This window comes from Cebus imitator, unplaced genomic scaffold, assembly GCF_001604975.1.
Source record: "Cebus imitator isolate Cc_AM_T3 unplaced genomic scaffold, Cebus_imitator-1.0 Scaffold58, whole genome shotgun sequence".
Taxonomy (NCBI): Eukaryota; Metazoa; Chordata; class Mammalia; order Primates; family Cebidae; genus Cebus; species Cebus imitator.
The window spans coordinates 2057623-2067119 of record NW_016107373.1 but is presented as its reverse complement, the minus strand read 5'-3'; positions in this window follow the sequence as shown (position 1 = coordinate 2067119).

Sequence of the window (9497 nt, the reverse complement as noted above, 5' to 3'; positions counted from 1 at the left end):
GTCTTGCTGTGTTGCCCAGGCTGGAATGCAATGGTGGGATCTCAGCTCACCACAATGTCCGCCCACCAGGTTCAACCAATTCCCTGCCTCAGCCTCCCAAGTAGCTGGGATTACATGCACATGTCCCCACAATAGGCTAATTTTTGTATTTTTAGTAGAGATGGGGTTTCAGCATCTTGGCCAGGCTGGTCTTGAACTCTGACCTCCCGATCCATCCACCTCAGCCTCCCAAAGTGCTGGGATTACAGGCATGAGCCACTGCACCTGGCCAGGGATTGAGTTTCAACATGAATTTGGAGGGACACAAACATCCTTAACAGAAGGTACTCATCCAATGATATACTTTCCATGAATGTAATTTGCTATTCCTAGTTTATACCTCAATACAGTTGGATTAAAACACAAGATAACTGATGGGAATCTGAGCAAAGGCTGTGAAGGTTGAGGACCAAAGAAGGGGAAGGAGTGCCTGCCAAGGAGCTGGGATCACTCATCCTGGACACTGTCATAGGATAATCCAGGCTCCGGTGTCTGAGGGTCAGCCAGGTCCTTGCATCTTCCCCTCACTAACATGTGAGACTTCAGAGTTGGAAAGGGCCTTCAGAGAACACATCGATGTCACAGCAAGAAACAGAACTCTCCTCAAATAGTTCAACTGAGGAGACTTTACTGAGGAGGGATCATTTACAGAGGGATGGATTAAAGAAACCAAGAAGAATGTTGAGAAACCCAGAGACTGCAAACTGCTGTGTATTAGTCCGTTCTCGCATTGCTGTAAAGAAATACCTGAGACTAGATTACTTATAAAGAAAAGAGGCCCAGGTGTGGTGGCTCATGCCTATAATCCAAGCACTTTGAGAGGCTGAGGCAGGCAGATCAATTGAGATTAGGAGTTCGAGACCAGCTTGGCCAACATGGTGAAACCAAGTCTCTACTAAAAATACAAAAATTAGCCAGTTGTGGTGGCAAGCACCTATCATCCCAGCTCCTTGGGAGGCTGAGGCAGGAGAATCACTGGAACCCAGGAGGTGAAGGTTGCAGTGAGCAGAAATTGTGCCACTGTACTCCAGCCTGGGCCACAAGAGCCAGACTCTGTCTCAAAAAAATAAGAAGAAAAGAAAAGAGGCTTCACTAGCTTGCAGTATTGCAGGCTGTATAGAAAGCATGGTAGCATCTGCTTCTGGGGAGGCCTCAGGGAACTTACAAACATGGCAGAAGGCAAAGCCAGAGCAGGTGTCTTCGCACGGCCAGAGCAGGAGGAAGACAGAGGGTGGAGGTGCTACACACGTTTAAACAACCAGATCTCATGAGAACTCTGATCTTGAGAACAGCACTAGGGGAATGGTGCTAAAGCATTAAAACCCTCCCGTGATAAAATTACCTCCCACCACGCCCCACATGAAATTTGGGCAGGGACACAGATCTAAACCATATCATGCTGGAAACCACCCAGGCGCCTAAAGGAGGTTACTGAAGCCCAATGAGGCCTGGAGCAGGGGAAGGACTGCTGGGCAGAAGGGCACTGGCCCAACCCTGCATCAAAGCAGAGACGTAGCAGGGAAGAAATATGCCACCCTCTCTTCTCCCACCTTCCAGCCTCCTGCCTGTGTCTCCTCATAGCCAAATCATCCTGGAGCCAACTGGCGCAGGAACCCATTGATTCATTCCTCAGGGATCAGCCTTCTGAGGCACAGAGCAATGCTAAGAAGGAGAGACAACGAATTGAAGAGAACAAGTGGAGAACTACAGCATCATGTACTGCAACTCCCACCCTGTTGTTTTTACCCCCGAAGAAGCCTCAGAAAGTGGAAGAAACTTGCCAAAGACTATGTAGCAAGTTAGGACGAGGCTCTTAGCCCCTCTTCCTTGTGGTCCAGGCTCCTTGCACGCTGGGCGTGCACCGAAGACAGCCAGGTGGGATGGCCCATTGTCTTGGAGCTGCAGCTGCAGGTCCAAATTAGCCAGAGGAAGGCAGCTGAGCAAGGGCAGCAGCGGGCAGAGCTAGGACGTCAAAGACCTGGCCATGCACCCTCAGTGTCAGGAAGGTAATAGACCCTTGCTTCCTTGTCTCTTATGGTTTGCTACCTGCGCCCTGGTCCCCATTTTTTCTCTTGAGTCTTCCCCAGACCTGGGGACAGGAACCCGGACCTAGGATTGGCAGGGACAATGGGAGGAGACTCTGCTTCCCTGGTAGCTAGCCCTGCTCATCGATTCCCTAGAGCTGCTCACTGATCCAGCACAAGATGGTTTAATTGAAGTCATTACGATAAATGGTGCAGAAAAGCAACACCCTTTGTCTGCCAGGAGCCTCAGAGAAACAGAAGAGGGAGATGGGAAACCCAGCAGCAACAACTGCAGTTAAGATGACGCTAACTATGACGCAAAGGGGACGAGACTGAGGCGGCACAGACACCCGGGTTTGAAGCCTGACTGGTCACTTACAAGTTATGTGACCTTAGTTAAGTCCCTTTATCTTCCTGAGCTTCTATGTCCTAGTCTAGGAAAATGAGAATATTGTAACCTGTCCTCCCAGGCTCTGCATGACCCTGGGCCCTGCCTGCATATCTGGCTCCCATCTCTCACCACCTCTCACCTCTCATGTCACTCTGTGGTCACCCAGGTGGGTTGCTATTCCCTGCCATGCCAGGCCTCATACTTCACTCATGTGGCTCTCTCCCGTGAAATACCCTTTCCACTCCTTCCCTGGGTGCAAAGATTCAGACTGAGATTTCAAGATTCAGATCGAGAGTCACCTCTTCCAGAAAGACTCTACGCCTCGCCCTCCTTCCCCTGAATGCCTCTAGCACACCCTGACTGTGACACCCATTTGGCATTTGACACTCCCTCTCATGCACATCAGTCTTTCTCCCTATGGCTTATTTTCTCATGGAGATAAATGTGGGAGCTGTATCTTCTCTTTCTCATCTTCACATGCCTAATACATACCTAACATCACAATTGCGTTGGGGTTGAGGAGACTGAGGGACAGAGATTTAGAGCCCAGAGGTAGGCACAGCCAGGATGCAGCCAGCACTGGTAGATGATAATTCCCATGTGGTCACAAGCACAGAGGACACAGCCTCCTCTGTGCCCAGGACCGACTGCTCAGCCCCATAAACTAGTTCTGATTCAATAGCAGAAGACAGAGGATCCAAGTTGTTAAATCATAAAATGTCAGCATCAAACCTTCTCATGTAGCAAAAGTGATGTCTCAGTAACTCCAGTCTACATCATAAGAAGCCTTACTGCTTCCACTTGGGCCTCTTGGGAGGCTCTCTCTCAGAATCCAGGTACCCTACCATGAGAAGCCCAAGCCACGTGGAGAAGCCATGTCCTAGGGACTCCAGTTAACACTCTCAGCTGAGTTCCCAGCTAACAGTCAGCATCAACTGCCAGCCACCTCTGCCTAAAAGTGGGCCATCTTGGGCATCCAGCCCACTCAAGCCTTCAGATGAGTCCAGTCCCAGCCACTATCTCACCCAACCACGCGAGAGACTCTAAGAGCTCCCAGTGGAGTCCAGGCAGCCCATGGAACTGTAAGAGATAATAAATTATTGTTTTACAGTACCAAAAAAATTTAAAGAAGTATAATAGCAATATCATCTTACTGATGTGAAGCAGAATCTCAGAAATGCCATGTAACTTGTCCAAGGTCACACAATGAGTTAGAGGCAGAGTGCAGTGCAGCTAACTATCGTCACCCTTCGTCAGCATCAGAGACGATAAAAGGAAGTGAGCCAGCTGGGGTGGGAGTGGAAGGGGAGAGAAGGAAGCTAAATTGTGTAGGAAACATCCCAAGTTAATTATGTTTAAGAAGAAACTATTTCAAATGTGTATGTATTTTTTAATTTTCAAAGAGTGTCTTATGACTTCTCACAGTTTACAGAGTTAATTGTTCTATATTTCAGCCTTGAGTTCATTTTGTTTTTTCTTCCCCCTCGAGATAATTAGCCACAAGCTTATCTGAGTACATTTTTTATGTCAAGAAGACAATGGCTTCAAAGGAAGTGAAAGGGCAGCCCTACGGGAGGCCCAGAAAAGAAGGCCAGGTGACAAAAGCAAAGCCTCCTAGGAAAGCATTCACATTTCCTGAATGATCTGTCATAAAAAATGCATATGCAAACAGGAGGGCAACCAACAGAGCCAGGGCAAATGCAGCCAGGCCAGCCCCTGCACCCAACCGCGCCAGGAGGACTTTGATCTGAAACACACCCGTACCCAGGCAAAAGCAACCCTTCTTCCCCAAATCACTGCCATCTATTTGGCAAAACCACAAGTCCAAAAGAAAATCTTGGATTTGGCTTTTTTTTCCAGCCCCCTAAATTTAAGCAACATTAATTTTTTAAAGGCCTGTCCTGCTCTCTATACTACAATGGAAGATCCAGGAACACAGCATTTCATGGTAAGATTAGAACCAGGTCATTTTGTTAATTTCTACCTTGGAGTTGATGGGAAAAGGTGTTGGCTTCACACTTGGACAGTCCTGGGACTGGGCCCAGTATCCCCTAGTTGTTTGTTCTGGAGCATTGCTGCGAGAAGCCATCATTTTTTGTTTATGTCCCTCGGGCTTTATTTATTTCACCTTGTGTTTAATCTTCCTAGCAGCCCTATGAAGGAAGTACATTACCTCATTTCAAGGATAAGAAAATTAAGTCTCAAAAAGAAAGACACACTCCAAATAGCAGAGTTGGGATTCAAACCTTGGCCTGCCCAATTCCAGAGATCTGCTCTGATATGATTTGGCTATGTCCCTACCCAAATCTCATCTTGAATTTCCACTTGTTGTGGGAGAGACATGGTGGGAGGTAATTGAATCATGGGGGCAGGACTTTCCCAGACTGTTCTCGTGGTAGTGAATAAGTATCATGAATCTGATGATTTTTAAAATGGGAGTTTCTCTGCACAAGCCCTTCTTCTCTTGTCTGCTGCCATGTGAGATGTGACTTTCACCTTCCACCATGATCCTGAGGCCTCCCCAGCCACATAAAACTGTAAGTCCATTAAGCTTCTTTCTTTTGTAAATGGCTCAGTCTTGGGTATGTCTTTATCAGCAGCATGAAAACGAACTAACACATATTCTTTCCTGTATACTGATTCTATCGGTTACATACTGCTATAATAATGCTGTGAAATAATCACAAAACCTCAGTGGAATAAAATAGTAAGGCTTTATTGCTCACAGGTCTGGGATGGTTGGCTAGATGGTTCTGCTGATCATGGCTGGGCTCACTAACATGCTTAGGGCTAGGTCAACTGACCTAGACTGGCCTCAGCTGAACAGCTAGGATGACTCAGCTCTGCTCCAAGTGTCTCTAATTCTACCCTAGGCATATTCTCACAGCCATGGAAGGTGTACAAGAGAGAAGGCAATCATGATTCGTTGCACAAGTATTTTCCAAGGTTTTGCTTACATTACGTTTGCCATTATTATCCTATTGGCCATAGCAAGTTATATTGCTGAGCTCAGAATCAGAAAAGGACATTGTAGATGAATGGCAAAAGGTGTGGGTACAGGGAAGGGTGGACATTTGGAGCCCGTTTTGCAATCTACCACATGATCTTGGGTAAGTTACAGTCCCCTCTCAGAGCCTCTGGTATCTACTTTGTACAGCAGCTGAGCTCATTAAATAAGAAGCTGCGTGAAACACTAGCAAAGGGAGCAGTGCTCTTCCTACTGATGTATTTCAAGTGTACAAGCCTGGGGCTGTTTGCACACATTAACAGAGATATGTGAAAAAGTCAGTTTCTATTTCCAGAGTTCAGAGGATTCTACCCAAATCTCAGAGGTGAGATGGCCCAATCACTGAGATGATAAACAAGAACTGTAGAAAGAGAATAAATCAAGGAAGAAAACAGTAAGCAAATGATGTAATTAAAGTTACTGTTGAAGAACCTATCAAGGAGAGAATGAGTCAGCGGCAAGTTTTAAGCAATGAATCAGGCACAATGTCATGTTTCTAGAATTCTTGTCTATTTCAAGAAAGTCTGATGTCCCATTTAAAAGAGCACCTTGAGCCCGCAGCAACAACATCTGGAAGGAAACACTCTCGTAATTTTAATTTATCCCAGGCACTGCCACCAACAGGGGCAGCACCCAGGTAGCACAGAGTAGGCACTCCGCAAAACCTCTCATGGGAAGAGCCGAAAACTATAGCATTACCTCAAATGTATTCAAGGGGATTTTCTATTTTTATTTTTGCTGGATTTAAAACATTGTTGTTATGGGCACAATGTTACTAAAAATATGACCACCATAACATACTTAAACCAAAAAACAAGTATTCAAACCACAGGTCCCATGTCAATTCACATCACTCTTTTTTATTATTTTTTATTTTTTTAGAGACAGGATCTCACTATGTTGCTCAGGCTGGCCTCGAACCCCTGGGCTTAAGGGATTCTCCTGCCTCAATCACAGCCTCCCAAGTAGCTGAGATTACAGGTGCTCACCACCATGCCAGTCAGTTCAGTTTTTGAGGTAAAAACAAGTGCACTCAAAAGGAAAAACACTGACAAATGTGTTAAGAGTGGGGCATATTCCAAATAAGAATCACAAGCTTAGGGCTTCTGGAGAGTTCAGAGACTTAAAGGCTCAAGATGGCAGGCCTCTAAGTGAGCCTGACCTACTCTGTGCAGAGGCTGGATTTGGTCAGGCAGTTTCTTGGGACTCAAAGAACAGTAGAATCAAACCAGAAACGAAAGAACAAAACTTCCGCAAGTGCTGGGGTCTCGGGTATGCAGACTCATCAGGACCGGGTACAGTTGCCCAATTCTCTGTGCTCTTTTCTCCCCCAGGTTTACTGAGGTGTAACTGACAAAATTATATCTACTTAAAGTGTACAATGTGATTTTTGAGATGTATATATATTGCAAAATGTTTATCACACTCAGCCAATTATCTAACATATCCATCAGCTCACAGAGTTCCTCTTTTTTTTTTTTTTTCCTTAAGACAACTCTGTTGTCCAAGCTGGAATGCAATGACGTGATCTCAGCTCACTGCAATCTCCCGGGCTAAAGCAATCCTCTTGCCTCAGTCTTCCAACTAGCTGGGACTACAGGTACACACCACCACACCTGGCTAATTTTTTTGTATTTTTAGTAGAGGCAGGGTTTTGCCGTATTGCCTAGGCTGGTCTCAAACTTCTAGGCTCAAGCAATCGGCCCACCTCGGCTTCCCAAAGTCTTTTTGTGTGTGTGTGTGAGAATAATTAAGACCTATTCTCAGCAAATTTCAAATACACAATACATTATTGTTAACTGTAGTCATGATTAGATCTCCAGAACTTATTCTGCCTATCTGAAACTTTGTCCCTTAGACCAACCTTTTCTCACATCCCCCATCCTCCAGCCCCTGGCAACAGCTATTCTGCTCTCTGCTCCTAAGCTTCTGACATTTTTATATTCCACATATTAGTGAGATGGTGCAGTATCTGTTCAAGGAGATTTTAAATTATTTTTGCAAAGGAATTCCCTATGCAATATGCTATTCGATTGCCAAAACAAGACTGTGAATTTAGTGCAGGACAATGTGAATCACTCTACTCTATTGATGAGAAAACTGAGGTTCATATGGTCCTCTCTAGCAGCAAGACAAAAGTCAAAAGGCAAGCCTCTTAGGCTCTCTTTTCTGAACTAACAGGGAACTGTATTCCAACTATTGGTAACTTCATTCTGATTATTTTACACTCTGTAAGAAATAACACTGGGCCAGGTGCGGTGGCTCACGCCTGTAATCCCAGCACTTTGGGAGGCCGAGGCAGGTGGATCACAAGGTCATGAGATTGAGACCATCCTGGCCAACATGGTGAAACCCCATCTCTACTAAAAATACAAAAATTAGCTGGGCATGGTGGCGCACACCTCTAATCTAGTTATTTGGGAGACTGAGGCAGGGGAATTGCTTGAACCTGGGAGGCGGAGGTTACAGTGAGCAGAAATCGCACCATTGCACTCCAGCCTGGTGACAGAGCGAGACTCTGTCTCAAAAAAAAAAAAAAGAAAGAACACTGAACCCTTATTGAGCACTTACTTTATAAGCATAGCAGCTCATTTAATCCTTGCCACAAACTGAGAGGTCAGTCTATGTGGGTTCCTTCCATTTCACAGATAAGGGGAAATTGGAGCTCAGAGATTTAAGCCACCTGCTGGAGGTCACATGGCTCATAAAAGGTGAGCCAGGATTCACACTCAGGTCTGCATGACTTCACACACCAAGCTCAACACTGCCCTTATGAATAAACTTACCCCCACACACGTAGACGTTTTGCCCAATTACTCAGAAAACACTTTTTCCCACCTGGATTCTGCACTTCACTTTGCCTGCTTAGTCACTGCCTCTAACCGACACAACTCAAGCCAGAGGGGCAAGCCATGTTGGCTCAGCAAACCTAAGCTGTGACCCTGAGCTGCTGACAGAATATCTGATATTTATAGCAACTTAGAGTTCAGCACCAGGAAAAGTGCGTTCTTTTGACTGTTGCAGATGTCCTCAGGGAGAAAGAAAACATCTCTATGAAAAAATTGTGTGGGATGCTTAACTGATGGAACATCAAACATGAAAAGACAATTCAATGGGTTTGCATTCTGGTTATAAAATAAAAAGGATGGCCCAGCCAACCTCTGTGGATAACATTCTTCAGATGTTTAGGGTATAGCCAAGGGAGAAGACCCATCACTCGCTGAATTTATAAATTGCCACCCTGTACTTTAACTATTTTACGTATGCTTTTTTAAATTGATTTAGATGTGTCCCATTCCATGAAGGGCTTAAGCCTAAAGACTTAACTTGTGAAGATGATGGTGGATTGATTCTATGAATGGCCGCATTTTTTTATCCCTCCCTGTTGCCTTGTCTTTGGGCAGTTTCTTCCCACACTGACTCTGTGCTTGACCCTGTGACTTGCTTTGGCCAATGGTACAGCAGCAAACTTGATGCAAACACAACTTGAGAAAGAAGAGGACAACCAAGTCATCCCAGCCAAGGCGACCCTGGACCAGCCAGCCTCTGGCCAAGCTGCCAGTGACCACAGAGCCCGATTAACAACAGCCAGTCCTGATCCAGGTCAGCAGAACTACCCATAAACCCATGAGAAAGAACAGATTGCCATTTAAAGCCATGGTTTGGGGGTGGTTTATTGCACTGCAATAACTAACTGATGCAGAAACTTACATTCTACAAAAGCGCTATTAATCCACAAGCATGTTAAGATGCAATCTCAGCCTGGCAGGGGTGGCTCACACCTGTAATCCCAGTACTTTGGGAGGCCAAGGCAGGTGGACTCCCTGAGATTAAGAGATCGAGATTAGCCTGGCCAACATGGTTAAACCCAGTCTCTACTAAAAACACAAAAACTAGCTGGGTATGGTGGCGGACACCTGGAATCCCAGCCATTTGGGAGGCTGAGGCAGGAGAATTGCTTGAACCCGGGAGGCAGCAGTTGCAGTGAGCTGAGATCACGCCATTACACTCCAGCCTGGGTTACAAGAGTGAAACT